At 37.0% G+C, this 26,995-nt stretch overlaps 1 pseudogene; it reads left to right on the plus strand.

The window, feature by feature from the left end:
• The first annotated feature begins 693 nt into the window (after positions 1-693).
• LOC149818222 (pentatricopeptide repeat-containing protein At2g22410, mitochondrial pseudogene) lies at positions 694-2,232 on the plus strand (annotated as a pseudogene).
• Positions 2,233-26,995: the final 24,763 nt, after the last annotated feature.

A 26,995-nucleotide genomic window follows, 5' to 3' on the forward strand; every position in this document is an offset into this window, starting at 1 on the left:
GGGTTTAATCAGATCCACCATAAGAGAAACCATATCCAAACTCGATAAGAATTACATGAATCAGACCCGGGCTATACCCGATAAAAATACTATTTTCTTCTTTTTTTTTATCATTTTTACATTGAAAAATTGCACGTTTTAATCGGAACTCGGGTCAGGCCCAGGTATGGTATAAAATTTTACAAACCACACCCAAATCCATGTATTAATTATTGGACTTTCTGGTCCGGACCTGGGTCTTCTTATTTATCACCATACTCTGACCCTATAGGGTTTGGTACGGGTCGGGTCTATATAAACACAACCCATTGACACCCCTAACGTAAACCCCAAGGTTTTCACCGTACGACAAATGGACCCATAGAAACGAGTCGGGTACAAACAGGTTCAGTTTTTAAATTTTTCATACCAAGATGCGGTTCACTTTTTAAACGAATCAAGGTTTAGGCCCAACCTAATCCATGGATCTGTTAGAATGGGTTGGGTTCAGTTCTTTGGTTCAGGTTGGTTTTACTCGACCCAGTTAGACTTCTTGGTAGATATAAATGGTGTACGTTAATTACTAACCTGAATCTATTTTGCGAGACTTGTAACGTATCTGTTGTACTTGTTTTGGGATTGACTCCAAATTCCAGTCCATTTATCATAGACCCGATTTATTAAGATCCAATTGCAGAATGGGCAGGTAGTGGCATGAGGCTCATTCCCATCTACAAACCAGTGTTGCAGCGATGTGGAACAATCCAAGAGCTCAAACGCTTACATGCCCGTGTGATAACGCTCGGCTTTCACCGTAACCAACATCTATTGTGCAAGATATTGACCCTTTACTCTCAGTTCGGTCACGTAGACACTGCACACAAAGTGTTTGGCGAAATGCCTCAGCCAGATTTGGTCTCATGGACGTGTATGATCTCTAGTTGCCTCTCCAACAATTGCCACACAATGGCGCTTGAGTTTTTTCTCAAGATGGTTGTTTCGGGTACGAAACCTGATGAGTTTGCAGTCACTAGTGTGCTTTCATCCTGCGGAAGGATCGAAGATTTGTGCCATGGAAGGATGGTTCATGGGATGATTTATAGATTTAGTGTCAATGTTGATGTGTTTGTATATAATGCTTTGATTGATATGTACAGTAGAAACGGAAAAATTGGTACTGCCCATATGATCTTTAGCAAGATGCCGGTGAGAAATGTGGTGTCTTGGACTAGCTTGATTGATGGATATGTGAAATGTAGGGATATGGATTCTGCTAGCTGCTTGTTCAATCAGATGCCTGAGAGAAATGCAGTCTCTTGGACGTCGATGATGACTGCGCATGTTCGTGATCACCCCTTTCATGCTCTAGAGCTCTTTCATGACATGCAGTTAGCTGGTGTTGAACCCACAGAGATCACAATGGTCGCAGTGATCTCGGCATGCAGCAAAGTTGGTGCCCTTGAGCTTGGACAGTGCATCCATGCTCATGTAAACAAGACCAGGTTGAATTTAGATGCAGCTGTTGACAATTCTCTAATCGATATGTATGCAAAATGTGGTAGTGTTGAACTAGCCTCGAGAGTATTTGATGGCATGGTGCATAGAGATGTCTTCTCCTGGACTACCATGATCAATGGATTAGCCATTCATGGCAAAGCAAATCTCGCCATTGGAGTTTTCTTGGAGATGTCAAGTTGTGGAGTTATGCCGAATTCTGTAACATTCGTTGCAGTTCTATCTGCATGCAGCCATGGCGGGTTAGTAGGCGAGGGCTGGCGATGGTTCAGATCCATGAGGGATTTATTTGGTATCACACCCAAGATTGAGCATTATGGTTGTCTAGTTGATGTTCTGGGACGTGGTGGACTTCTTGACAAAGCAAAGAGGTTGATACAACATATGAAAGATGATGAACCAGACAGCACCATATGGAAATCACTGATGAGTGCTGCTTTAGTTCATGGGGATCTAGAACTAGCCAAATTGGCAGGAGTGAAAGTCCTGGAATTAGACCCAAACGATGATGGGGCTTATGTATTGCTGTCAAACTTATATGCTACTGCAAACATGAGGGAGGAAACTGTGAAAGTGAGGAGGTTGATGAAAGATAGAAAAGTAAACAAGCAGCCTGCCTGCAGTTGGATTGAGGTAAATGGCATTGTTCATGAATTTCTTGTTGGTGATATGTTGCATCCCATGTCCGAAGAGATTTACCAGGTTGTGGAAGGGATAGCTAAGCAGCTGCCTTTGTAATGATATAGCATATACTGCTAGAAAGATTGGAGTTTATGAAATTGTTATTTGAATAATTTCAGCTAATGATCATGACTGCTACTGGAAAACTCAGGAACTTTGTGGTTATCTGAGATGATCCAGTTTGTCAAGCACACACAGAATTAAAGTTCACAATGTTTGTTTAGCAGGATATTTCCAGTCCATGAACTTGGCCATGTTTCTCCTGGTGTTGTATTTTTCCATGGGGATGTTCAGGATCATTGAGGAGATTGTGTTGTGCTCCAAAACGCAAATTCTCAGCTTAATCTGCTTCTGTGCTTAGATGAGTGCAACCAAACACCGACTTGATATTGGTGAAACTTTTACTCCAAAACTGCTGGCATCATGGGGAACTGACCATTTTTTTGTCAAATAAATATGACTAGTCGATTGCTAATTATTCAGCTAATCACAGTAAATTCTTGAATGCTAACGCATATCTCAATTGGTTAAATTATTATTGATTGTTCCTGGAACTTGCTCTTTTGGCTTAGGGTTAGAGATTCAGCTGGGTGGAGCCTAACTGGGATGGATATAGACTGTAAGGGCCTGTCAGACATAATACCCACTCTAAGTTGCAGATCCATCCAACTGCAGCCTGCAGCTTGGTGTCTTAGTTTTCAAACAAGTCTGTTGTTACTCATATTTACAGAGCGGGCCTGTATATTTGGACTTTGCACACAGGTTCTAAGACCAATGCGTAACCCATTTTGAAGCTTTTCCATTTTTCTACCAACAAGCTCTGAAAGGGCCAGATAGTGCAATAGTTGCTGGATAGTGTCATCACCCATAGTATCTGCCCCTGCTGGTGGCAGAAAGGGGCTTAATGGTGAATTGAGCGATCTTATGTTAAAGGTGCCTGGATGTCCCGTCCCCCCTACAAAAATGTCATTGCCACAAAAACCAAACTCACAATTCCAAAAAATATAGCATTCAACGGGAATAAAAGAACATATATAAAGAATTCAAATGGCTAGTTCCACCAAAGAACATGAAAAAAATTTCACGAGGTACAACTAGCAATTCCCTATTACTCTCTTAGGGAATCGACCATGGATTAATTCCTCTTTCATTTGGAATATATCCAAAATTCTGAGCTTCATGTTATTCTTGCCAATAGACATGTCAGAGCTAGAGGCATCCCAATCGGATTAAATGGGATGACAGTTTTTTATTATGAATCTGTAAAATTGCAAGTTTGATCAAATCACACATCTCAGTATACCAGGCCATCTAATTCCTTAAGAGGTTTATCTGAAAGATTCGTGATATAACTAGGAAGGCATTTCAAATACCATACATGAGTCACCAGACATGCTAATTTGATGTATCCCATTTGATATCTTCGGATCCAAGAATCAATAGATTCGACTCGGCATTGTTCACAAAATTTTGGTTCTTTTTTGCCCCCGATCACTCGATAATTTTCACAAGCACAAATTCCACTTTTTATAGGTCCAAAAATTCTTTCACAAAACAACCCATCTTTTTACAGTTTATTGGTTTTGTAATGAAAAGTATAGGGTTTTGTCACCACTCCAACTATCTCTCCATTCAGTAGGATTTTGTTGGCCCAAGTGCGTATTTGTTTAGGAGAAACTGATTCAATTCGAAGTTGTTGATGTTTACACTGGTCGATCATAGAAGAAGAATTCTGATTCACTCTTATCAAACTTTCTTCCTATTAATCTAGAAGTTTTTCTCAAATACAAGGAAATGATTCAGTTCCAGAGATAATGATCGTAGTTCACGAATGAGCAATCAAAAAGATTTTGGTGCACCCTTTGGATTAGGTATTGTTCTCCCAACGATCGTGGTACCAAGTACTTCCTGTCGATCTCTAATATGATCGGATTTATAAGTGAGCATCTCTTGTAAAATATGAGCAACACTAAATCCCTCTAGAGCCCAAACTTTCATTTCTCCTACTCATTGTCCACCTTGCTTAGCCCTTCCCCTGAGGGGTTGTTGTGTAACAAGTGCATAATGACCACTAGAACACCCATGGATTTTATCATTAACTTGATGAATTAATTTTAACATATAGGACTTTCCTATTATAACAGGTTGTTCAAAAGGATCTCCTGTTCTTCCATCAAATATTATGCTCTTTCCAGGATACTCAGGTTCAAATACCCATGGATTTGTTGTTTGCTTACTAGCTTCATATAATTCATAAAACACTAGTTTTCTTGAAGCCTCTGGCTCGTACCTCTCATCAAAGGGTGTCATTCTATAATGTCTACCTACTCCCGCTAATCTGAGTGAGCATTCAAACATTTATCCCACATTCATTCGTGAAGGTACTCCTAATAGATTGAATACCATATCAACTGGTGTTCCATATTGCAAATAAGGCATATCCTGTCTAGGCAAATTTTTTGAAATGATACCTTTATTCTCATGTCTTCCAGCTACTTTATCGTCCACTTTGATTTTACGTTTCTATGAGATATATGCAAAGTAGGTGCTCTATTTAGCATACAGAATGCCCCTACATAACTTCTTGAAGTATTTCAGTGGGATCTTTTTCTCGAATTTTACTTTTAGCAAGCCCTATGTTGGAAGCAAGATTTTGTCTGATTAGACCATGAATTACAAATGTCTGAAAAAATGCTATTGCTATTTCTTGGGGCAATCTACATCGATGCAATGAAAGCTACAATGACGGAACAACCCAAATAATCGACCCATTTACCAAGTAGAGTCTCGTGAAATCTTCCCTCTTTGCCTTTAATTGCATCTGAAAACAACTTGGCAGAAGAAGATTCTGTAAACACTTATTCGAAATCTCACTTATCAGATTCTATTGTGAAAGAATCGTCCACAAATGAAATATGAAGAATTGACCACGATATATCGGATCCATGCATAATATCATGAAAAAGGATACAAATTTGTGACTGCTACTTGTTGTCAATGGGTTTGGAAAAGTATCTAAAAGGATGAAATTTATATATTTGCACCTTGTCAAAGTAAGGAACCATGGCATATACATTTGGAACATATTCCATTTTGAGAGATTTGAAAAAGCACTATCTTGTTGAAAGGCTCTATACTTTTGTCCTTTCTCTACTTATTTCTTTAGACAAAGATTCTATTTTTTTGTGGATGATAAATATTTCTCAGAACATGGAGTGTGAATCAAACCCATGTTTCAATTGAAACTGAGATACTAATGCAAGTTCTTTCCTTTTGAATCCGATAGATTCATATATGAAAGAAGCTGACAATAAGTTGAAAAAGGTTGAGATTTGTATAAGATACGTTTCGTCACCACTTTGTGGAAAATTGTTAAGTATGAATATGTCAGATACTTGTGACTCGATTGGTGAAATAGTATCTCTCTTCAAAAAAATATTTTTTTTACCGACACATTTCTTTAGACAAAGATTCCATTTTTTGCAGCTGGTAAATATTTTGCAGAACATAAAGTGTGAATCAAACCCATGTTTGAATTGAAATTAAGATATTGATGCAAGTTCTTCCCTTCTGAATCAAATAAATTCATATCTGAAAGATGCTGACAATAAGTTGAAAAAGGCTGAGATTTGTACAAGTTATACGTTTTGTCACCACTTTGTGGAAAATTGTTAGGTATAAATATGTCAGATACCTATGACTTGATTGGTGAAATAGTATCTCACCAAAAAAACATGCTTTTTTATCGACGCACAAAGAAAATATCTTGTTGCAGATAAACTAGATATGAAAGAATGATCCACATGTATGGAGGAATTGTCCATATGTAAGATCATAATTATCAATACCCGTCTTTTTCGCATAAAAAGGGAATCTTTTGTTAGAATAGAAGCAGAAGTGATGTGGATTATTCAAGAATTGAAGTATATTTGCTTTATAAAAAGAAGATATCAATGAACTATGAAATGCTTTCATGGGATTCCCCACCCAATTGTTCCGATATCATTAAGAAATAGGAATATGTGTTATCAAAGAATTTCCTGCGATTATTCCTAGTATGGAGTAAGTCAATCATCCACTTTTGGTATATATATATATATATATATATATATATATATATATATATATATATATATATATATATATATATATATACTAGTTTGTTAGTTCTAACTCAATATAATACAGAAAGCCACTGGCTATGTTCCTTATAGAAACCTGTTTCTCATATCAAAACATCAGCAAACCATCTGTCGTAGAGAGAGAGAGAGAGAGAGCGAGAGAAAGCAGTTAAAACATCCACTCCAGCATCTCTGACATGGAAGACGGCTTCAAACAATGGCTGAAAATGAAAATCACACTCAACATGGCCAAATGCTGCCCTCAACAGAGGTCATAGTCAAACAAAGCAATTCACTGCAACTTAGGACGTGAGAGAAAAAAGAATCCCTGACAGCAGTAAAAAACAGGAAACCAACACCACCAAGAGCACCCCAAAAGAGTAGATGAGAGAACATGCCAGATTAGATAATTTCCATCTACACCTAAGTAAATAAAAAGGTTAGAGGATCATCCTGCCTTCTGAACTGTTCTGAGGTCTCTTATGCTAACCAAGAGTCGACTGTTCCAGCTCATTAAAGTTTACTGCTTCAGTAAAATTTCTCGCTACCAAGGATATGTTTCTCCATATTCCTCACCGCAGCTGAATCAAAATAAGAGAAACTTTTTTCACTCCACAACCTGTACCTGAGAGACCACTGAGAACTCGTTACATTTACTAGCTTCTCACCTGGGTCTGTTGGAATTTACCTAAACTGCTTCCTATATCAACATGCACTACAGCTCATCTATTACTCAACCGAGCCAGCAATCCCATACTAATTTTATATCCACCATAAGAAGTGACATCCAATTAAAAAAGGAAAAAGAAAACCAAAGTGAGAATAAAGAACTTCATCATAAAAAAAACAGCACTTATTACGTTCATCAAAACAGTACTGGCAGCAATGCCCAGAAGAAGCTGCCAAGGTTCAGTTGATACCAACATTCAGATGGTACCATTTCATTATTACTAAACACTCTACTGTGTATAATCGCAAATACAACACAGCAAACAACAAATCCTAAAGCCAGATGTAAGGGGGAGAACTCCTTTACAACACAGAAAGCAATTCTTTTACTGCAGAAGATTGTTAACATCAACACCTCGAAAAGACAAAGCAGAAAGCAGCGGTGAAGAGCCCACTGCTTCTCCATCTATACCTTTCTGGATGCCAACGTTCAAATCGCCCATCACATGCTGTGCACTTGAGCTGTCGTTAGCAGGATTGCAGGGCGATCCTTCCATTTGGTATGGTTGCTTGTGAGCCTCACTTTCACTTAAAGTGTCACAGATGCGACGCTTCCATCCTCTATCCCTAGGCGCTGATGCCTTTTTTATATGTGCAACCATCTTCATGAGACAAGAAAAAAAGGTCATCATATTCTCAATTCCACTTGGATAACAAGATTCATTAGAGATTCTTGAGTAAAAGTAGATTGTACTGTCAATTTTGACAGCTATCATTGATGGAAATATGAAATTTCAAACAATTGAGTTATTATTGCTTTACCACCACCGTGGTTACCCATGCGGTCAGCGGGGTCATGTGTCAAGCAGAAGGCCCAGGATCGAATCCCGCTGGCGCATCTGGGCTGCTGTTGCTTTATCACGGTTGGGGCATGCAAGGTTGGATGGTCGTGTCCTCGATCTGGAGTTTTACCTCACAGGGAGGTGGGCCCACTAAGTGGCCTGATTCCCGGAAAAAGTTTTCCTTCATCACAAAAAAAAACATGGGAACAATGTTTTTGGTATTTCTTGGATGGTGTCCATCTGTTATGCATGTTTCCATAAATGCAGGTTCCCACTATTTTTAAAGACGCCACATTACAACTATATACTCTAGTTTCTAATCAGATTCATGTTTGCCCCCTACTACCACCTTCAAAATAAATTAAAGTAGGAAGCAAATTCAAACCTTAAAAAGATATCTTGCATGCATAATATTAACTCACCAATTTCGCATTGTTCATATCTTTGTATATCATAAAGCTGTCACCAGATTTTAGCTTGTGCGCTTTTACAAAATCTCCTGAAAAAGAACAAAGGATACACGAGCAGTGCACATCGTTATTCGGTTTTGAACCAAAAAATACGAAGTTGGTGAAGCATCTAAACATGTCATATTTACGGTTTTCGGTTTGTCAACTTACCTGTATGCTCCAAAACATACATCCGACTTTTATTATTTGGCCAAAACCTGCTAAAAATAAAATAGTGTTCAGAGAGAGAGAGAGAGAGAGAGAGAGTAGAAGATAATAAAAATGAAATAAACTTGATCATGGATAAATGGATACTTTTGGTTGAGAAGTAAAATTAATTAAATAAATCTGCACCTCCTTTTACATGCTAGCATGTGTACTAATTCAAAACGAATGTATAATTTCAAAATGTTAGGACATAAATTAACAGAGGCATGCCTGTACTTGAATTGCCATGAGATGTTGGACTGCATATCATACATTTCTAGCGTAATCCCATCTTTATCAGTCAAATTAGGAAGATATGCTTCAACCTCTCTCTGAGAATAAACGGATATATAGTTATGTTATTCATCATGCCTGGAGAATAAACTTTCTTCTAACAATAAACGGGAAGCAAAAGAAACTCATATAATAACAATGTCTTTCATTCTTATTCTGTACTTTGGGTAGCACAATCCGACCAACTGCAGCAACATCAGTTTTGCTGAGCTCCTTTTTCAGCACTAGTATCAGGTTTCTGCCCTCATCAACCATCTAATTAGATCACATATAAAAAGCCAGGAGACAGTATTATATATGTAGCACATCATATGCAAAAAAATGTAGTTTCAAATTCAATTAAGGTTATTAATCAACTAACCGTATCTTCCTCGCCAACCTCACCAACCTCACCAACCATTGTTGAACTATCTTTCTCAATTTGCTGTGGGGAATATGAACTCGGCGGAGATCTTAAATATGTAACAGTGGGCCATGAGCCTGCATGCTCTATTCCACTAGGATTAGAAGCAGAATTGGGTTGAATAATTCGCTTAGGATGATCCCTATGGATGTCAATAACATCGATGTTGGGATTGCTGGAGTTGTTGCTTTCTGAATTTCCAGTGTTATTGGCACTATTACTTTTTGGAAATGAAGCATCGGTCTGTTGTGGAGGAAGCTTCCTATGTTCCAAACTGGATTCTGGAGCTGTGCAAAGAGAAAATTGCAGAAATTAGCAAACTCATTGATACGCAAATTTTCTCCTTTTCATTTGCTTGATGTCATCCAAACATAAATCTGTGCATTGCTAGCATATGTTGATTCAAGCTAAGTTAGCATGAGTTTATAATTAAGAATTAAAAAATGAGAAACATTTCACAAAAAATTAGCAATTTTAAATTTTAAAGGACTAAAAATAATGACTACAATATGACAAATTAAAGTTAATAACAACAAATGACTTGGATGGCCAACAAGGTCAAAGCCATGTGAAAATCTCCAGGAGAATTGCCTTTATCATGAATAACACACATACGAATATGGAGAGAGAGAGAGAGAGTCTATTAGCTGTTCTTAGCCAAAAGTAGCTGATCGAAATCTGCACAATTAGACCAATAAATACATATAACAATCCCATGCATAGAAAAAAATGGGGATTAAAACCTTCTAAATATTTTATGCTGCCAAAATCTCCAAATATTACATGCGTCCTAATCCAACAAAAAGAAATACAAACAGTTAATTTATTAATGTTACAAACTTGCTAAGTTGTATCATGATCAGAAGTATCACTGTGCATCTTTCAACATGTCAACTTGTAGTTATAATAAAACATGAAAAGTGATACCTGAATTGGGTTGAATGCCACTAACTGTTGGCAGGAAAAGGCCTTGAGCATATTGTTGATAACCTTCAAGACAATGTAAGCTACTTCCAACATCAATTGCCTTCATTAGGTTCTGAGAGAATGGGGTATGGAGCATTCGAGTGTTATACGAGGTACGGGGAGTACGATCACCACTACGTACCACACCAACACATGGAGATGGATTTTGAGCCCTAAAGTCTTTTTGCACTCCAAAGTTACTTTGTGCTGTGCATAAAGGCCAATATTGCTCATTGCGCCCAAATGGATTAATGTGACCTACAGAGGCATGGGAATAAATTGACGTGAATGCACTTGAACAAATAGAATGATGTATATTACATGATGAATACATAAATCTCACAATTCAGAGCATCAGGCAGTTGGGCAAGAAATTTAGTCTTGCTAGGCCACAACCCTAATATGAAACCGCTCAATCAAAATTTGATATCTACACAGCTAATGAGTGAATTATTTAATGATTTGTGAATATCCTTTTAAAGATAGAAGACAAATGCCATGGATCCAGATAAAATGCAATGGAAGTTCAATCTTTCATTGGTTTCAAAATTTTGTACCATGGTGTGCATGTGAAGAGGATGTATATGCAGGGAGAAATATGAGCACTAAATGTTTATATATATACATATATATATATATATATATATATATATATATATTCAATGAAATGTATAGAAAAATTAACCTTGAATGTAGCAACAGAGTTAGCGGAGGGAGAAACACACGTGAAATGCTTGAATGCATGAAATGTGAAGAAAATGATGATTAATGGGAACATAGAAAAAACATCAATGGAAATAAACAGGAAAGAATATACGAAATGTTGATAAAACCTATGTTTATTTTAAAATAAAATTTATGCACTTATCACACACTATAGATGTAGATTTTAATAATAAAAACTTAAATTATAAAAGAGAGTACAAAATCTTTTAGAATTAAAGGCATTTCCAATACTAATAAGGTTCATTTTCATAGAGGGAGAAGCAGGCTATCCATTATTTGGAAGTGGGCTCCTCATAAAGCTTCAGAAGCAAGTAGCTTCATGCTTCCGCAGTGAGCTTCCTAGGAAGCACACTTCCAGCATTTCAAGCAGCTTCCATTAACCATGCATGGAAACACTTGTATCGTGATGAGCACAAGGCAAACGGTAATGCTATAAAAAGGAAATTCATCGAATGAGCTTGCAAACATTAATACGTGTATCAGCTTGAGTGTATGCAGGTAGACAATGTTATGGCCAATGCTCAATTTGGTTGTCTATTTATATTAAAAAAAAAAGAATTGCAAAGTCAAGAAACATTTCTACATTAACTTTAATGGTCAGGTTTAATTTACCAACCATCACATATAATTTGCTCCCAATGAATAACTAGGATACTGTCTAAATGCATGGGGCCTAAGAAAATAAATACTGATGCTTCAGATGAGAAACGCTTTGTATGTTAGCGTCCTGCAACCATCTTGCATTATACATGTAATAATCTAGTTCATTACTTAGAAGGACTGGCTACGAAATACCATTGGAAGAATAGGAACGATTGGTTTGTTCTGACAGTGGCTGGCTTTACAAGTTTACAGAAAGCAAGTTGAGAGTGATGTATGGATTCTTCACAACATCAGGATATTCTTGTCATATCCAGGTTAAACTCCTCAAGGTCCTTCATCTCAATCTACTCAATTAGGTCACAAATGGTAGTAGATCAAATGAATAATTGATCTAGAACCTAGTGGAGCTGTCAAGATCTCTTTATCTGGTATAAGATAAGGTGATGACTAGGGTTAAGGAACAACCTTGGGCTAAGTGTTGGCACCTATGGCACCTAGTCGCCTACTTGGGCGCCTAAGCATGATTTTGACTATATAACTTCAGGGGATCTCTCTCTCTCTCTCTCTCTGCCCTCTCTCTGGACCTCCTCTCTTCTTCTTCTTGTACCACTCTATCTCTGTCCTCTCCCCTCTCTCTTCGTATATTTGTCTTTTATAGATATGGATATAATTATGTGCTCTGTTAGCTTATACATATATATATATATATCTTGGGAGGATGTGCATATAGTATCAATGAGTTAAAATGAGCAATATCTTACTGTCTTTTTTTAAGTGAATATGACATTATAGATATGGTCTACAAGGTCTATTTGGTGATAATTGACTTTAGAATCTGGTGTATATGCTGGGTTTTTTTTTTAATTAAAAAATCAACAGCTATAAATGTATCAAATTTTCATTATTATTAAAAATTTTTTTTTTGAGAAAACATGATCCAAGGGTTGATCTCTAAGAAATTGACTATGCTGAACACATCTATAATATCAAATCGAGTCAAAAACAATTTTCACCTATGAGTTTCAACTTATTGATGTTGTATGCACATATACACCAAAGACTTCCCCCTATATATATATATATATATATATATATATATATATATATATATATATAGAGAGAGAGAGAGAGAGAGAGAGAGAGAGAGAGAAAGAGAGAGAGAGAGAGACGAAAGTAATTCAACATTACCACTCATGAAGATCAACAAAATGTTGAACCCATGAACTGAACAAGAGCAAAAGCCAAAACAAAAATAAAGCACAAGAGAAAAGAACATCAGACAGATAAAACGGGCTCACACCAGAGCTGCTTGCCCAGATTGCAGCAAAGGAGAGGTAGTGTCAGCAGGAGGGAGCGGAAGATCACTAAGATGCATACGCAAGATCGCATAAACATCTACCAAGATTTTATGCACTAGGTTTTGAATGTTAACTGGAATTTGACGAAAATGAGCATCGTTTCTCGCCATCCAAACAAACCACCAAGAAGTAAGCAACCACGTCCGCCAGATGAACCTCCACCTCTTGTTGCACCTAATACAAACCGGCCCCAAGATCAAGCGCAAAGGACTCCTCCTTAAAACACTTTCGGATGCCTCCAGGTCCTGCTAAAGAGTTCCACAAATATTTGGCAAGACCAGAACAAGTGAAACGTAGATTCTTCTGCAGTTTGACAAAGCATGCACCAACTCGGGAGCTGAATGCCCCACTTCTTTAAATTACTGTGGGTTTGGATCCTATCGTGCAAAATTAACCAAGCCAGGATTCAAGAACGAGGAGAAGGACCCTTCGCCCAAAGCACATCCTCAGGCAACCAATCAGCCCCCGGCGGGAGCAACGATCTATAGACTTTTTTGTGAGAAACTCTCCGCTTGGCGCCAATACCCACTGCAACCACTGACCAAAATTTTTGGAGTCCTCAAAATGGTCTCTAAAGCAGGCTAAAGACCTCAACCATGATTTACGCAAGTGCAAGAGCGCCAAACCCCAGGTTCTCAGACGAACCAGGATAAGAGCTGGAGCCCCATATTTAGCAAGAAGCAAACTAGCACAAGGGTTATCCGGTTGGTGGGCCAACCAACATTGCTTGGCGATAAGAACAATGCTTCGCAGTCTGGGAGTAGGAATGCCTAAACCAGCCATACGCCGAGGTGTGTATCCTCCAAACCATTTATCCCCTAAATCGTCCCAAATCTCTTTAGAAAACATATTTGCACAAGTTTTTGCTTAATGCAAGTCTTTAAATGTGTTTGTTATTGCTTATTTACTAAAAATCATGCTTTAGATCAAATCAATTTAACAAAAAATTTTGATTTTTAGTTAATCAAGTTTTTTTTAAAGGCGGGGTTTGGCCGACCTCTACAAGTTATACAATGATACCATTGGGATTCGAACTTGCAACGTCCCAACACAAGGTGGCGTGCACTAGCTGCTCCTACCAAACAAGCATAGCCCCCCGTTGGTAGTTACCATTGATTTTTAGTTAATCAATTGTTTGGTGTAATATATACCATTAATTATTTTATTGAGCTAAAAACACATTTAAGCATAAAAAACACTAAAACTAATACATGTTTTCTACTAAATAAAACATATAGATCACATCTATGGGTTTATATTAAACAAAAAACACATGCAAATATATTTTCTAAAAGGTTCTAGGATAGTCTAGGAGATAAATGGTATGAAAGATACACCTCTCTCTCTACATATATAGGATAAATATTGACTACTAATTAATGAAGGTACAAAACTAATGAGCTAAAAATCATAGGTGCAAGTTGTATCGACTTGATCTAACAACATAGACGTGTTCAACATGGTTTGTTTGCTAAGGATGAAGCCTTGGAATGCGCTTTTCTGATGTAAAAATGTGATCTTTTGAGTTATAAAATTTTGGCACATTGTGGGCAGTTGATTTTTGAACCCTTTTAAAAATCTAATTACTTATCATAATCACATGATTAAAAATAAGTTTCTTACTAAGCAAACCTTGTAAATCACATTCGTAACATTTGATTTACAAAAAATCAAAAAAAATTGAAGAAAAAAAAGTTATTTCTACTCATTAGTTCCTTACCTTTATTAGTAGCCAATATTTACCCATATATATGTGTGGTTTAACATTTGCTCATGTCAACATTACCTATAAATGAGTTTTCTTTTTCATATTTTGGTGTTGTTGTCTTTCATGAAACTAACCTTACATATGTCATCTACATGTTTAGGTTAGTGGACGTCGGCTCTTAGATTGTCCGATTATGATGTGTAGGCATGATTTTATGAGCCTTGAAAAATCAACAACGTACAATGTATGATATTTGCTTGGATTATAAAATCATGTTTTTTCATTGAAAACACATGATCCAAAAGCCGGTTCCTAGCATTTGGACCATGCTGAATCCATCCATGAGGTCGGATTGGGTCAATATGACCCTCACATATGATTTCCAGCTCATTCAAATGGTCAGGTCCACATTAGCAAATGTTAATCCTATATATATATATATATATATATGTCATAATACATGTTTGGTTTCATTAATTTAGTTTATGTATACATGTTATGTCCGTATTTGAAACTTAAGACAGGTAATTATGTTTTACTTGTTTAGTATCATTTATAAATTATGTTTTTTTTCTATTGTTTAGATTCATAAATTGTGTTGAATATGTGGTTTATCATTAGTTTTCAATATTTATTTTAATTCTTATGATTTTTGGTGAAATCTCTTAGGCTGACTAGTCCCTTTTAATCCCCAACTAGACCTCGACTAGTGCCTTTGGATACGTAGCTCTCAAGCAGTCAAAACCCAAATCTAACAATAAAGATGAAAAAAATGAAGCAAACACAAACAAATTAAATTAATATCTTCACCATTTGCAAATGGAAGCAGATCAGGTCATGCTGAACATGAGAGTTTTTGCTCATGCCTATATCATGGCCGTCTGTTTGCATTTTGGATGAATGCCACGTGGTTTTGTTGACTTTTGAGCTTTTTAAAATGCAAATCTGATCGCCACGATGTCGGCATGAGCAAAAACGCTCATGTTCAGCATGACCTGATCTGCTTCCCACACGTTGCTAACAAGGGAAACAGAAACATAAAACATCTTGGGACACGTGAAATTGGAAACATATATTTATATATATATGTGTGTGTGTGTGTTTAAGTGAAAATGCGTGAAAAATACATATAAAATGTGTTTTTCAAACAAAGTAAATGGGTATTTCAAGTGATGCAAAACAGGTTCCTCACACGGTAGAAATGAGTTTTCTGTGAGTTTCCCACATTCCAGTGGAGTTTCTGATAACCCCGGGTCATCTTCTTGGAAGGTCACCCACCCTGTTCCAACATACAAAAGAAGAAAAGATTGAGGAAGCAAACACCCAACAAATTAGATCAACCTTATCAGCATTCAGTAGATCATGGCCGCTAAGCCTACACCTACCCCCCTCGTTTATTAGGTTACCGGCAGAGGGAAACCACCCACCCTACGACCACCACCATTCCCTCTCAAAACCAACGATCCAGATCAGCCAACCCAAAAAGTAGGGTTTCTCATCAGCAAAACCAGCAGCCGTGCACCACCAAGGAAGAGAAAAAAAAAGAAAAGAAAAGCCAATCTCCAACCGTCTATTTCCAAAACCTGCAGCATGAGATGGCTGCTACCTACACAATTTTCCATGCAAGAACAAAACCCCAACTTGCATGGTCACGTAAACACAAAATCAACAAACTGAAGGCGAACGTATTATTACTATTAGTCCATTAACAATAATAATCAGTCTAAGATTAATCAGCGTACACCATGATGATACCAAGCAGTACAATCGGAAACTTGGAAGGTAAAAGCAAAGACATAAAAAATATAAATATATACCAGTGGGAAGTTGGACAGGCATCTGGGGGAGAGTAACAGGAACGGCGTATCTCTGATTAACACAGACGACACGTTCTAAATCGATGGTGTCTCTGTTGTTCACTCGGACGCTCCGGGTGACGTTCATGGACGAACGTGCCGGGAACGCTGGGTTCACCGCGTACCCATTGGTCGGAAATGGATTAATGACAAGCTCAAACTGATCATTGGTAGGCTGCTGGTGCGAACCATGAGGGGAGGAAGCCATTGTTGAGCTCGCTACTGCGGGTTTAATCGGTGCCCTGTACATTCTTCAACTTCTTTAGACCTTTATGCTATACCTTCTGTGTAGATGAGGAGACGAGAAGCAAGGTGAGAGAGGGGAAAGAGAGGCAGCTAAACTTGGAGAGGCGGCAGTCCAAATTTAGTAGGAGATAAAGGTTTCCATTTACTAGGAAAGAGAAAGAGGAAGCATAGCGTGGAGAGAGAGAGAGAGAGAGAGAGAGAGAGAGAGAGAGAGAGAGTTAATAAAAAACGCAGAGGGCGTTTCTGAAATCTTGCCATAAATTTTTGCCGTCCCAATATGTATTGTACAGAACTTGGCTGGCTTAAAATGACCAGTAGACTCCTTGGAGATTTGGACCTAGTGGGTGCAAAATGGTGCAGGGATATATGTGTCATTTCCTGAAATTAGGGTACTCGGCTCTTTGGGAATGATTCTTGGCTGTTAGTCTCACTACCACTGAAGAGCCAAACTTAGGGATAAAGTTGTCCACTTTTCTTTTGAATTTGCGTGTTTATATGCATAGTTCTCCCTCATGTTCATGAAGATTTCGAAGTGACGAAGGTATATGTTGGGTCTTATCCGAGATGATCAATTTGAGAGTGTTTGGGCTAAGTCCAGTACTTTACATTAAGCGAAGAAAGATAGCCAATGCATAGCATAGGCCCCCGGGTGAGGGGTCCTAGCCTCAGAGTTTTACGCTGTCAGTACGATGAGCCAGTGCGATCAGGTCTTCCTGCTGGGTGCAGTTTCTTTGTGTTATAAATCCCTCCCCCCCCCCCCCCCCCAAAAAAAAAAAAAAAAGTGAAGAAGAAAGCTGACTTTGCAGACTGGAGTGAAGGGTCTTGTTTCTGCATGTTAGTTTCATGCAGCGACTTCAAGAGTTTGAATTGCATGGATATTTTGATAGGCTGGGAAGTGGGAACTAAGCAGCAGGCTGCTTTGGTGGTCTAGCTATATATCCATGTCCAGAAGAAGCGGTGGGCCCCATTTTCCATACTTCTTGTCCAGAATAACCTTAGGGACATAATTGTTGTTTTACAAGCAGAGGGTGGTAAATAGTTTTTCTAATTATTAATGATAGTATCTAGAGATATTATCGTGTTTAAAAGCAATTAGGGCCATGAGTATGCCACTTGTGGAATATTTAATTATTGCTTAATCTTGCTTTGTTTGTTTAGAATATAATAAATATATCTTCTTCTTCTTTTTTATGACAAGTAACAGGGTCACTTAACGGCATGCCCCCCTTTGCAAGGTAAACCCCGGGTGGGGGTGGGGTGGGGGTGGGGGTCACCGACACCCAAGCCCTTCCGGAGGCCACCTGTTAAAACATATATTTTTATTATACGTACTAGCATATCGAATAACCGTCATAATCAAGATTTGGATGTGACACCTGGCTAGTGGGTCACCGAAGAAAGTCACAAGTTTGATACCCGGGGGGTGCAAGTGATCCTAAGCCAAATAGGAAACTATCCCTGGTGGTGGTGGTGGTGGTGGTGGTGGTGGTGGTTGGTGAGGGAGGGGTCCAAGGTCAATGTTACATCTTTGGACCCATAAACTTGGTGGTTTCTCCAAAATAGGGAAGAAACTTTCGGTTTTGTGTGGGACCCACACAACCCACCAAACAAGTTAAAAAAAACCTCTCCACTTTTTTGCATTGATGGGAGCACAGTACCAAAAGTAAAAAACAGCAAAATGTAGGCGGACAAAAACTCACAAGAAATTGATTATTTTTAAATTCTTGCATTTTGGCAAAATCTCGGCAATACAAATAAATTTTAATATAAATAAAAAATATTTAAAAATAAAAACCACGTGGTTTTTTTTATGATAAATAGCCGATAACATGATATTTATGTTTTTTATTAAAAACTCACGAGAAATTATTGTTTTTAACTTTCGGGTAATGTTGCGATATTTGTCACTATGGATGGGAGGTCTTTCTTCTCGTCTTTTTTTTGAGGAGAAGAAGTCGCTGGGAACCCATCGACTTTTTCCCCATATATAACTTTATCTCCAGCATCAAACATGCCCCAAATAAGAAAAAAAAAGGTTTTTGATGTGACCATCATTCAAAACAAGTTTAATGGGGCTCTATATCCATACTTAAGTTCACACAATCAAGTTCTTTAAGAAATTGGTTTTTCTTTTTCTTTTCATATAGTTTCAAGTGGCTGGCTTGGAATTTGCTCATTATCATGATGAACTTTAGACATCTATAACTTGTTAAGCACCTTCAAAGTTCAATTAGATAAATTGGTGAGGTTAAGATGTGGCTTGAAATCACAGATAAAAATTCCAAAATAGTTGAATTTGTAATTCTAATTTGATGGAATCTGCACTTATAAAAATAAAAAGGGCAATCGAACCATTCGTCTCCCTAGTTCTACCTCTCCATGCTTTGTTGCAAAGGAGAACTAAAAAACATGCATGAAATGCTCAACCTACTTATCCAACTTCAATTATATAGTCAATTTGGTATTTCTCATTATGATTCTCCTCGGTTGTATTACTCCAAACATATTTGGGACCTAGCTAAACTAGAATTCCTGAGTATTGGCAAGTTTGAAAATTGAATTCCACGGTACCCAACAAAATTATAGGTCTCTTGGAAGTTGGAGTGGTGATGGTAATTTAACATGGTATTTAAAGGGTTATATTTAACAGTTACTGCTTGTTCAAGTCAAGCACAAAGACCAACAATATGGGATTATGACTCATCATAAGAATTTCTTTTCGTTCTTTCCAAAACTTGTGCTTTTGATTACTAGTTATACTGTAAACACGTCCCCAAAGGGCATGTTTGATGGCTTATCCATAGTTGAACAAAATAAACAAAAGTTCGTTCCATAACAACTATTCCAAGTCCAATGTTTGTTTGGACCATACTCAAATGCTATATTCCAAATGTTAGTTGTTTGATGATGATGTGCAGACAACTTGGACAGACATGGATAATTGGTCGAATTACTTCGTTTTGGATCGTATGACCCGATTCGTCCACCATTTTATATGTTTTAACAAGTTTATTATGGTTTTTTGCCCAGATATGGATCCAATTACAAAATTATATCTAAATCGTGATTTTTTTGCACCAAATTTGGATCTCGAATGAGATTTTTGCCCTGAAAATGGATTTTTGCACCAAATAAGGATCTCAAATTAGATTTTTGCCCTTACTTTATTCTTTGACTAAAAACATAACCAGACACATAAGGGCTCTTTTAATGGATAAAACATATGCTCGAAAGTAGATCATGTTGTTCTTTGTTAGATCTACTCAGTGTTCTTTGTTAGATCTACTCAGTATGGTAGCAAGATTCACTCAAGTATGGGAAATACAATTTTTACTACCAGGGAATTGGGATGTCATTTGTATAATTGTATTATTAGATGCAACTTCTACCTCTACTTGAGAACACTTATTTTAGATATGTGTGGCAAGCATTGAGCTTACCTATTCTTCACTATGGTTATCTTAGCATGAGCTCATATTTAAAATAGAAGTGATACATTGAGCATATGAACACTAAAAAGTATATTAATGGTGTCACTTATCCCAACCCTTGCAGATGGGTTGTTCAAGCACATATAATTTGATTTGTGTGCATAATGAGAAGACCCTATTTGCAAGCTCTCTACCAGTGGCATCAATGCATTTTCAGAAGATCCCTTGATATCATGATAGTGCAAAAGCTACTATTTTGTCTTCTGAGTATGAAATTATGGTTACACTGCCATTGACATCGTGTGGTTGAGCAACTCTCTCTCTCTCTCTCTCTCTCTCTCTCTCTATATATATATATATATATATATATATATATATATATATATATATATATATATATATATATATATATATATATATATATATATATATATATAAGTATTTATTGGCAAAGTTTTTTCACCAGAGAACTTAGAATATGTGGCATTCATCATGAAAATCTTGACAAAAGAATTGCAAGAAAACACCACGTGATGATATCACAATATTTCAAACGCCTTTTTTTTATCAAAATCCTTTAAAAATAAAATGTCAAAATTTATGATATTTGTGAGATATATATACATATGTAAATGCAATTCAAAAAAAGAAAAGGAAAAGCACTTTGCAGAAGCAGCTGCTCATAATTTCATATGGAAATGTATTGGTCAAATACGTACCAACTTCCATTTGCCAGTGATAATGTTCTTATGAGCCAATTTTGTTGGTTTGATATCATATTATTTGTGTGATTTGACTGCTCCGTTGATAAATGATCCTGAAAATGTGTATTTCTTCTGTAAATTATGTGAATTAGTCACCATATAGAGACAAATCCAAGAACTTCCAGACACTTTGATCCACAATAACCATGGGATGAAAAATTGAGCACAAGAAAAGAAAAAAAGAAAAAAAGAGCAAAGAGCAACAACACAATGGCCTTCCAAAAATATCAGATTGTTTCAGAGAAGTGAATAACAGATCTTGGAGATATTATGAACCGTGCACGTTTAAAATGAAGGATTATGAAATGAATAATTTTCATTAATCAGATGAAGGATAAAATCTATACAATTGGCCATGATCAACTTCTCAATAACTTGGGAGCTCAAAACAGATAAATCTTCAAACCACCAAGCCCGGACACTGTTCTTTAAGAATTGGCTACTTTTAGTATCAGGTAAAGAATTAGAAGAACTTGAATCACTATTTGAGGTGATTTTCAACATCACAGAGTTCACGATTTTCTGCAGGATTCCTGATGAAGATGCTGCAGGTATAAATTCTTGGCATTGCTTCAAGGCCACCAAATTCTCTGACCAAGTCCAATACATAATCCCTTGAAGTGATCGTTCCGTCTGTTCTATTCAGTTGTTTGAACAGATATCTTCCTTCATCTCTATGAAAATAGCAGCACGATGAAGAAGGCAAAGGTTGGAAGGAATTATATGAATTTGCCCATTGTGGTAATAGAACCTTGTCAATAGCTCAAATGCCTCTGACCCCCCCTGGAAAAAATCATGGAGTATGACTTTCAGAGGTTGGCCGTGATGGTTGGTGACAGAGACTGATGATTTTTGGAAAAGATGACACAATTTACCTGAAAAAGATGATAGAATTCTTTGCAACCAAAGAGACCAAAAACTATGTATCAATTACATAACAAGATGAAAACTTTATGTGATGCTCTACTTGTCAAAAGGCCAGATTCAGCAATGAAGCACAAAGGGTGGAATATAACAGGATGAAAAAATAAACCGTCAAGATCTTTCAGTAGGAGAACAAGCAAACAAAATGGAGATTTGAGATTGAAAACGCCTAGCATGAAAAGGATTCAAACTATTTAAAGTAAGCGGTGAACAAAGTGAATGTTATGAAATCACTAATAAATTCTTATCAAGAAAAAGTAAAGAATGAAAAGAACTAAATGATAATCCACAATAAAATGTGAAAATGAAATCCACGCAAACAGAATCATCTAAGCTATGAAAATAAAGATCAAAAGCGGAAATTAGAAAGAAATAACAAGGGTGGAGAGTTTAAAGTTAGCCAATTGGAACAAAATGACAAAAGGCCACATTGAAGAACCCTACAAGAAATGGCAAACCAACAAAAGTGATGCCCAGCTAAATACCAGCCCCCAACCGAAAAGGTGAAAAAAGCATTGAGTGGTGCAACATTTAATCCTCATAAATTTAGAAATAAAACAAAGGGAAGTGATCTCAACCTAATCCCGACAATAATTGGCGAAAATAAGTGAATAACAGAAAAACAAAGCCCCCCAACAAAGAACAAACCAAGCATAGAGTAGAACCAAAGCATCCACACAACTAAGCAACCAAAATTACAAAAGAATCATCCCCTTCCACGTGTTTCAAGACACGACCATTATCACTAACTTAGAAGAAAAAACACCAAAACTAATTCAAAAGCAGTCGAAGATGAAGAAACCAGTTGCAGGAGTATGATCAAACACAAACAAGCGTTGACTAACCTGCAAAGGAGCTTTGAACGTGGAGGGAGGGGCTGACGGGCGACAGAGTCACCGTGGCCAGCGGCAGACGAGGAGGAGGAGCCAACCGTTGTGCTGCCGAAGGGACGCCCCCTCTTGGCGCCGAAGGCGGTGGTGCCACCATGCCCGTCGATGCATTTTTTTTCGTCGCGTTTCTGTTCTCAACGTTTGTCTGCTTTTGCTGTTTCCAGCAGAATTTCCATCTGAATTCCGTTGAGAATGGCGCATCAAACATGCCCAAAGGTACAGTTGGAAGCCAGAAAATGGTAGAAATAAACCAAGAAGAAAAGGAAAAAATGGCTTTTCAACGGTTCAACCAAAAAAAAGTTTTTTTTAAAAGTGTGATTTTTTATAGAAAAAATCCTCCGCCTAAAGAGTGAAAGAATTTTTCCTATCCAAAAATTTATTTGCATTAGGACAACCATTCACCCAAACACATCTCATCCCACAAACTTTCACAAGAAGCTTTCTCCATCTTATCTTCCTCCCACCCACCACCATTTTCAGGTCTCTCTCTTTTTAGAGGGGTTGATTGACTCTCTCTAAGAAAGGGCTGATTGAATCTCTCTCTCTCTCTCTCTCATTTTTCTCATATTTTTGCTTTGGTATTCTCATACTATATAAACAAGCAAAAAAAATTTATTTAGAAAAGTTATCATATCAAAACTTGTGCAAAATTTTCTTTTCCTGTGAGAATTTCTGAAGCTTCCAAACGTGCCTTTGGAAATGTCCCCACTTTGAAAACTTATCATGGTGGACTTTTAATTGGTCTAAGAAAATTATCATTTTTTTATATAGTTAATATTCTTGATAGACCAAAATCTAGAGCTTGTATCTGGATCTAGATCAGTACCATTTCTGCATTATGGTTTGATAAGATAAAGATATTCAGATCCACTACTCCCGTTCTTCGTAAATCAGCCCACATATGCTTGACTTGCATATGGATGTGGTCAAAATCAGTGCACCAGCTGCATAAGATTCATTTGATAGATCTTATAATGAAGTCTGGTAAGGGGCTTCCGAAGGGCCATATCCATGTTAGGTATGGATCAATTCGACCTGAACCAGAATTTTTCAGATATCCACATAAAAAATTCCAACTCTTATTTGGGATAACCCAAATCCAACCCAATTTCCAACCCAAAAAAAAATGGGTTGGGCTTGAGTTGTGATTTTTGTGGGATTCCAACATGGCTTAATTACCAAACTATTTCATGTGCATTTTTATGTATCATGCATATTTTACAAGCATGCTCCGGGTACCATACATACGGGTCAGGTTTGGGCTTTCATTTTCTTACTCGGCATAATAGAACACGGTGGCATGTTATCCAAGCAGTAAGAATGTAAACGGTTTGGATTTGGATTGGATGTGGCTAATACCATATTTGGTTAATCGGATGTTGGCTAAATGGATTCGAATTCTAAATAGGATTTGGATGGTGATAAGCTCATAACAGATGCACTTTTTATAAGTAAATGGATTTGGATATTTCTTAGATTTGGTGGCAAAAAATCAAAACCGTATCTTCATCGGATTATAATATTATATTGTTTTGGCTTACCAAATGCAACTAAACATAATCGAATTGGGTTGGATATTGGATAAAATCCAGTTCATTGACATCCCTACCAGGCAGGTTACGGTGCACCCCAATGAGACAGCTAGCCCTACTTCTGATGAATCCAGTTTCATTCTTCTACATATATATCATGGGCTGGTGCGCTAGTTTCACAGTATTAATTAGGGAAGAAATGAGATTATATACATGGAATGTTTTGATATGGATATGAATTTATCAGGTTGATAGCTATGTCGCCTGGACACGGGTATGGCGTATGGATATGGATACGAGACACAAAAACTTGGTTTGAATGAGAAAATTAGGACACAATGCTTTTTAGATATATTTAAAAATAAGGAAAAAATGCAAGGAAATATTTAAAAATACATTTGTGGTGTCTGAATTCTCTCTAGTCACTAGCTAGACCCTTGATCATGACCCAAAACCCCTTTAAGGCTCATTCCTTCACATTCCATACATCAAAATACAACCTAGCAGAAGGGGGAAAGGGGCTAGGGAATGAGGTTCCAATCCAACTTGTTGACTCTTAGGGCACGTTTGGAAGCAAGAAAAACTCTGATAGAAAAATAAAGTTTTGCCTACGAAAAAATTTGATATGATAACTTTTCTAAATGAAAAGTTTTCTTTTGTTTGTGTAGAATGAGAAAAAATTTCTTGGATCATCGATGGGTGGTGGTGGTGGTGATGGTGAGATGGTGGGTAGTGGTGGTGGTGAGATGTAGTGAGATGGATGGTGGGAGTGTAAATAATCATTTTCTCTTGGTAGAAGACATTCCTCCATTCCTTAGAGGAATGTTTCCTATCAAAAAGTGTACTTTAAAAACTCTCTCTGTGAAAAAGTCTTTTTCGTTTACATCACTTTTCCTATATCTTTCTCGCTTCCAAACATGCCCTTAATACTATGTCCCTTTTCTCCTATTCCATAATATCTTTGTTTGTTTCACCTATTTTGATGAGAAAGCTGGCCATTTTCATATGAAAATAAACCCCTTTCTCACAGTGAAAAGAACATTTCCATTTTGGTGAGAAACAAAAGCAGGTTTCTCTTTGACAGGTCATTTCATATTGAAGGGGGATCATAACCCCCCTCGGAAAAGGCTTTCCCACCATATTTTTTCACACGGACTCCTTTGAAATAAATGCAAAAGGGTTAGTTTTCCATGTAGAGCCTTGCAACTTGTTACTTTCTCATTTAACGTGAAACATACACATTGAAACTAATTTCTTATGAAACCTGTTTCACATGATTCTATTAGCACGTGAAATACAAATAATCTGCAATTTGTGTCTCTTTCTTAGGTTAATTTCTTATGAGACATGTCTTACATGATTCTGTTATCCTGTGAAATCCATATCATGCGACATTTGTGTTTCTATTTCTAACTTTTGAAACAAACACCCTCAAAAGGAACATTGTATCCAATCCGAATCTGTCATATTATTTTCAGAATCTTGAGAATTGGAAACCTAGAAAATACAAAACCTACTAAATGAAATATGATAGTGGATTTCTGGTGTTCTTTTTTTAAATCCTGACCCCATATATGTGTTCAACATGATTGATTTACTAGAAATTGTCACTTCAATCATGCATTTTGGATGCAAAAATGTTATTTAAAGACTAAAAAATTTATGAAAAATGTAGGTTGTTGATTTTGAAACCTTATAAAAACCTATTCATGCATTGTAATCAAATATTTCAAGAAGTGATTCTTATAAAAACAAGCATATAGATGACATATGTGCAGTCAAAATTTTAAAAAACACCAGAAATTCATGAAAATCTAATAGTACATTTCATTTAGTAGGTTTTGTATTTTGTAAGTTTTTATTTCTTATAGAACCTTTATGTAAGAAATAAATGTACATTCAGATTGGACTCAGATTCATATAGTCTGATCATTTTTCAATTTAGATCGCATTCTGATAAGTATTTTAGGTCTGATTTTATTTAGATTCAGATCAGAATTCAATCTGATTGCATATTTTGTACATATAAGGAGTTTTGGACATGCTTTTTACTAGATTCGGTTTAAACGGAACTTTGAATCTAGTATCGATCTTTGATCTTTGGATATTTTTTCTGGATTCAGATTTGGATGAGGTAAGATCCGACACATATCCGATCCTTTGCATCCCTAGTGGACATGGATGTACCATACCGGGTCATATGTCCAACTGGGTACCTCCACTAAAGTAGAGAAAGCTACACAACATCCTCATCAGCCATCATAGGTGGTACACACGGCGAGATTAAAAACAAAATCTGTTGTATCTATTCACCACGTGGCGAAGGAGCCTGTGGGCCCCATGTTCCATTAGAGAGACTACCACTTTCCCATTATATTCCTGATCGGTTATAGAAACGTCAAAAATGAAAATGAAGGGAAATTTGGTGAGAAATAAACTACAGACAAATTCTCAAGAGTATATTCCCGTCCTCTGAATTCCCATTTCCTTTTTGTGTGTCTCTCTCTATCTCTATGTGGGTGTGTCCAGGATACTATTTTAGGGACTCAGATCGAGGTGTGTGTAGTGAAAGCAAGAGAAAAAGAGAGAAATTTTGAGATTTATGGCATGCTTCAGGGGTGATTCTCGATAGGCTTATCGAGACCTCTTCAGTGTGTTCTACAGAGACAGAGGTTAGAGAATTTAACTTCTCCTAGGTAGCCATTATCGAGCCCTAACTGTCTCATTGGATTCTTAAACATGCTGAGAATCTAATGTGGAAATGGTCCACCATAATCCAGGTGGTGTTTATCTTAATGCCCACTTGAGAAGTGTGTCATTAGATTTCAAGT

The sequence above is a fragment of the Nuphar pumila genome, chromosome 13, assembly GCF_984573655.1.
Source record: "Nuphar pumila chromosome 13, dmNupPumi1.hap1.1, whole genome shotgun sequence".
In the NCBI taxonomy this organism is placed as follows: domain Eukaryota; kingdom Viridiplantae; phylum Streptophyta; class Magnoliopsida; order Nymphaeales; family Nymphaeaceae; genus Nuphar; species Nuphar pumila.